This window comes from Pinus tabuliformis, chromosome 6 (genome assembly GCF_031772625.1).
Source record: "Pinus tabuliformis cultivar Carrire ecotype Pingquan chromosome 6, CPIR1, whole genome shotgun sequence".
Taxonomy (NCBI): Eukaryota; Viridiplantae; Streptophyta; class Pinopsida; order Pinales; family Pinaceae; genus Pinus; species Pinus tabuliformis.
Window position 1 is genome coordinate 53,412,052 of NC_142292.1, and position 6,378 is coordinate 53,418,429.

The following is a 6,378-nucleotide window of genomic DNA, read 5'->3' on the forward strand; positions in this document are numbered from 1 at the left end:
TGGTTCCGTTGCCGGGACTAGGATTTGCATAAGGGATGTCTGATGTCGTGTCACTAGAATCCGAAGAAGAAAGAAATTGAAGGGTTGGACATAAATATTCACGAGTTCGCAGCGTAGGAAAACAAGAATTCGCGAGTATCAAAGGAACAGTGGTTAGAGCGCTACTTATATACGGAAATCCATGAAATTTTCTTTGCATCCTTCCCCTCTGAGTTGTACGAGTGGATCGCGAAGCTAGAAAACAGTCAAGGAAGGTGTAGGCTCAACAAACCAATTGTGTGGAATCCAGAGTTGGTGCGCAGACCAGAAGCATCTGAAGATAAGATTGCGTGCACTATGGACCATTGGCTCAATCGAATTATAGAAGGGTTTATCACCAAGTTCGCTGTAGATACTTCAGTCAGCTACAGCGAGGTGGAACGATGCTTTCTTAAAGGACCGCGAGGTAAGTACATTAAATCTTTGAACACTTGGATTAAAATGTTATTGTGTGAAAAGTGGGTTATGCGAATAAATTGATGTTTGGGGCTACGCAGAGTGGGAGGATCTATAGAAACGAAGGTAGCACGGAGATAGAGAATAGCCCCTTGATTTCGACTCAGCGAGAAAGTGAGGAAGAGCTCGTAAAAGTTTCACCAAGAAGTGCGATCAGTCTGATAAGGCAGCGAATTCCGTGCATACCACCTCCACCTACACCACCCCCAGTCTCATCATATTCACCCCATCTCTGCCCACACCACCTTCGTCACCACCACAGTTCAATATGGTGTTAGAAAATTATATATTACGGAGCAATGGAACACATAAAATATTGCATAAAATATAAACACATAAAGCGCATAAAACAAGAGAGACACAGATATACGTGGTTCACCCAGTTTGGGCTACGTCCATGGAGAAACAACCAGTCCTTCCTTTTATATTATCCAGCAAACTGAAGAGATACAACCTACATCAGATTCGCTGTAACACCCTCTTCGCTCTCAATCTCCTCTCTCTTTCTCACTTAGGATACAGATCTACATAGACGGAATACAATTCCCTCATATATAGTGAGGGGTTACCTTCTAAGGAAAAAACCCTAAATTAAACATAACTTCTATCGTCAGATCTCCGCCTAATGAATGGCCCAGATTGACTAGAAATTACTATACTTTTACAAGGCAATTTTACATCTATTCTTAGCTTCGGGGGCGCTGCCCCCGAACCCCCCATCGGGGGGGGGCTCCCCAAAGGTCGCAGCCGCCCCCCCTAGACCCCCCTGCAGCGAATATTTTACAGGCGGCGTTGCCACCCCATTTCGAACTGGGGTCCAATGTGGCGATACCTTTGAATACAGAAGATAATCAGGCTCCACACCCAACAATCTCCCACTTGGAGACTGATTATAGCAACTCCACCGCTGCTTCATTTGTTGGACAATGACTCCTCTTTGGACCTGGTTGTTTCTCATCTTCTTCATCATACTTGAAGACCAATTGAAACTGAGCATATTCTCAGTTTCTCCCTGGTTACAACTTTTGTTAGCATATCTGCAGGATTTTGGCTAGTGTGTGTCTTTTCCAACTTCAACTCTCCATCTTCCAACAATGATCATATGAAATGGTACTTGCGTTGTATGTGTTTAGTCCTAGAATGAAATGCTGAGTTCTTTGCAAGATGAATGGCACTTTGGCTATCACTGTATAACGTGCCCATATCATGCTCTTTACGCAATTCACCCATAAACCTTTGTAACCAAATCATTTCTTTACTAGCCTCTATAGCAGCAACATACTCTGCTTCTGTTGTTGAAAGTGCAACAACACTTTGGATTTTTGAAACCCAACTGACAGTTGTTCCACCTACAGTAAATACATATAGTGCTCCTCCTGTTATCTCTGTCACCTACCATATCTGCATCATCAAATCCCTTTAGAGAAATGTTTGAACCACCAAAGTATAATTCTTGATTTGTGGTACCTTTCAAATATTTGAGAATCCATTTCACTGCCATCCAATGTTCCTTTCCTGGATTTTTCATGTACCTGCTTACAACTCCCACTGCATGTGCAATATTAGGCCTTGTGCAGGCCATTGCATACATTAAGCTTCCAACTGCTGATGCATATGGAACTTTAGACATATAATCTGTGTCTTCTTGGGTCTTTGGGCACATTTCCTTACTAAGTTTAAAATGGCTAGCAAAAGGTGTACTAACTGGTTTTGCATTGTGCATATTAAATCTTTTCAACACCTTTTGTATGTCTCATTCTGAGACAAAGTTAGTTTGTGATTTTTCCTGTCTCTAGTTATTCTCATTCCAAGGATTTGTTTTGTATCTCCCAAATCCTTCATTGCAAATGAATTTGCCAATTTTCTTTTGAGCACATTTATTTCCTGCATGTTAGACCCTGCAACAAGCATGTCATCTAAATACAATAACAATATAATATAGCTGCCATCATTTTTTTTTTTTCAGATAAACACAATGATCAGAGTGACATCTAGTATAACCTTGTTTAGACATAAACTTGTCAAATTTTAGATACCACTGCCTTGGAGCCTGTTTTAAGCCATATACAAGCTCTTCTTCAAACTGCACACTAGTTTCTCATTCCCTTTTACTTCATATCCTTGTGGCTGCTGCATATATATCTCTTCCTCCAAATCCCCATGGAGAAAGGTTGTCTTTACATCTAATTGCTCAAGATGCAAATCTTCAGTTGCTACTAGACTTAGAATAGTTCTGATTGAAGTCATTTTAACAACAAGAGAAAATATTTCATCAAAATCAATACCTTTCTTCTGTGCAAACCCCTTCACCACAAGTCTAGCTTTGTACCTCTGTTTTCCTCCATCTTCTTCCTTCAGCCTGTAAACCCATTTATTCTGCAATGTAGTTTTACCTGCAGGCAACCTGACTAAGTCCCAAGTTTGGTTATGTATTAAGGAGTCTCTCTCTTCTTCCATGGATAGCTCCCACTTCTTCCTGATTTCAACCTGCATTACTTCTTCATAACATTCGGGTTCACCAGAATCAGTCAACAATAAATAATATAATGAAGGAGAGTATCATTCAGGGGGTCTACTTATCCTGGTAGATCTTCTAACACCACTTTCAGGTGTTTGGGGTGCCTGTTGTTGTTGTGGTGGTTGTTGTTGTTGTGGTTGTTGATTATTATTATTTTCAGGCACCTTTACTTTTTCAGTGATCTCATAAAGAACTGTGTACTCCTTGTTTTCTTTTTCCTGTTTCTTTTCCTGCAACTGATTCTTATACAAGACCTTTTCATTGACTATTACATATCTGCTCCTAATGATTTTGTGATTTTCATAATCATATAAGCGATAACCAAAATCATTAACACCATATCCAATAAAGGTGCATTTCTTTGATTTTTCCTCAAGCTTTGTTCTATTTTCTTTATTAATATGGACAAAGGCCTCACAACCAAAAGGTTTTAAAAAAGAGTAGTTTACTTTTTTACCTGTCCATGCTTCCTCTGGAACACCACCATCCAAGGAACTTGAAGGCCCTTTGTTTATTAGATAAACAACAGTATCTACAGCATCTGCCCAAAATTGTAAAGGCAACCTTGCATGCAATCTCATGCACCTTGCACGCTCCATGATTGTCCTGTTCATCCTTTCTGACACACCATTTTCTTGTAGTGTTCTTGGAAATGTCTTCTCTCTGCAAATTCCATGCTCTGAACAGTACCTATCAAACTCGTTGCTGCAATATTCACCTCCATTGTCCAATCTGAGACACTTCAATTTCTTTCCTGTCTCAATCTCAACCAAAGCTTTCCATTTCTTGAAAGTATCAAATACATCAGATTTATTCTTAATACAATAAATCCAAGTTTTACTAGTTGCATCATCAATGAAAGTAACATAATAATGAGAGCCACCGAGAGATGATACCTGACCAAGTCCCCATACATCTGTATGCACAAGCTCTAATTTTTCGCTCTTCTTTTCTTTTCAAACTCTGAAAAATCTGACCTCTTATGTTTTCCATAAATGCAATTCTCACAGAAGTCCAAATCAACATTCTTCAAACCCGGCAACAAATTCCTTGAGTGAAGGATCTTCATCCCCTTCTCACTCATGTGTCCAAGCCTATGATGCCATAATTCTGCATCTGCTCCTTTGGAAGTTAAAGCATTAACAGAGTTAGAAATACCATTGCATAAATACAATGTACCAACCTTTTCGCCTTTTGCTATTACCAGGGCTCCTTTGGTGACCTTCCAAGCTTTATCTATGAAAGTTGTCACACAACCTTCACCGCCTAACTGCCATGTTGAAATCATACTTTTCTTCAGATCTGGAACATGCCTTACCTCCTTTAGTAGCCATTGGTTTCCATTCTGCTGTTTTACAAGAACCTTACCCATTCCAACAATTTTACAGGGTTTATCATCACCAAAACAGACTCGTCCAAAATCTCCTTGAACATAGTCATGAAAGTATTTCTTATCAGGTGTGGCATGGAATGAGGCTCCTGAATCTACCACCCAGGAATCAATAATATTTTCGAAAGAAAGAATCAAATCATCTTGTAACACCTCACTTGTCACATTTGCTTCATGATTGTTTTCTTGCTGTGCATCTCCTTCTTTTCCCTTCCGAGATCTACAGTCTTTCTTTAGGTGTTCTTTCTTTCCACATTTCCAGCACACTATCCCCGATCTAGACTTGGATCTGGCTTTCCTTGATTTACTGCGATATCCTAAGCTCTTTCCTCTTTCCATTTTTATTCCCCTAGACTCTGCACTTAAAGCATTACCCGATGTCTAACCGGAGCTTTTCTATCGCATTTCCTTGCTAAGGATAGCACCGACAACATCATCAAACTTTAAAGTACTAGATCCAGAAACAGAGTTACTAATGGCCATTACTAAACCATTCCAACTTTCTGGCAATGAGCACAAGAATAACAGAGCTCTAACTTCATCATCAAAGTTTACCCCTACAGAACTTAACTGACTTGTAACAGTATTAAAATCATTTAAATGGTCTGCAACAGATCCACCTTCCGAAATCTTCATATTAAATAACCATTTCATAAGAAATACCTTGTTTGAGGCCAAGGGTTTTTCATATAGTTTCACCAATGCCTTAATCAAACCCTCTGTCATTGTTTCCTTCGGAATGTTGAAGGCGACTAACGCTACGAGGCAGAACTGTACTGTTCCAAGTGCCTTTCTATTGAGAAGGTTCCATTCTTCATTTGTCATACCCATCAGCATCTTTGTTTTTCTGCCCAAAGGTAGGTACAGATCTTTCTGATACAGATAATCTTCCATCTGCATCTTCCATAGCGAGAAGTTTTGGCCGTTAAATTTCTTGACCCTAAACTTACCATCCTCCGCCATTGCTCCTTCTCGAACGAGGAACCCTTCTTTCCTGTGAGTTTAATAGCCAAATAGACCTTCGGCTCTGATACCAGTTGTTAGAAAATTATATATTACGGAGCAATGGAACACATAAAATATTGCAGAAAATATAAACACAGAAAGTGCATAAAACAAGAGAGACACATATATACATGGTTCACCCAGTTTGGGCTACGTCCACGGAGAAACAACCAGTCCTTCCTTTTATATTATCCAGCAAACTGAAGAGATACAACCTACAGCAGATCCATTGTAACACCCTCTTCGCTCTCAATCTCTTGTCTCTTTCTCACTTAGGATATAGATCTACATAAACGTAATACAATTCCCTCATATATAGTGAGGGGTTGCCTTCTAGGGCAAAAGACCCTAAATTAAACATAACTTCTACCGTCAGATCTCCGCCTAATGAACAACCCAGATTGACTAGAAATTACTATACTTTTACAAGGCAATTTTACATCTATTTTTAGCTTCAGCGGCACTGCCCCCAAAACCCCCTGCCAGGGGGGGGCTCCCCAAAGGTCGTAGCCGCCCCCTTCTGTAGCGAATATTTTACGGGTGGATTTGCCGCCCCATTTCGAACTGGGGTCCAATGTGGAAATAACTTTGAATACAGAAGATAATCAGGCTCCACACCCAACATATGGAGAGTGCGATAAAATTTCCGGTGTTCAAAGGAGTAGGGAACAAATATCCAGACCAATTTTGGTTCGTGGTAAAGGCTGTATGGGAAGCACAAGGAGTCGTGGATGACAATATAAAGAAGGCAACGCTGGTAAGCGCGTTGCAGGATCGCGCACTAACATGGTACATTAAGCATTCCAACGACAATCCAAACGTAGGGGTCGCAGATATCCAAGTTGTGCTGAACAGGGAATTTAGCAGGCCAAATCCAAAGACATAGTCGATTATCGGGTTTAGGGAAATCGCAATGCTTCCATGTTAGACCCCCTGGGAACTAGATCAAAGACTGAAGGGCATGATTCAC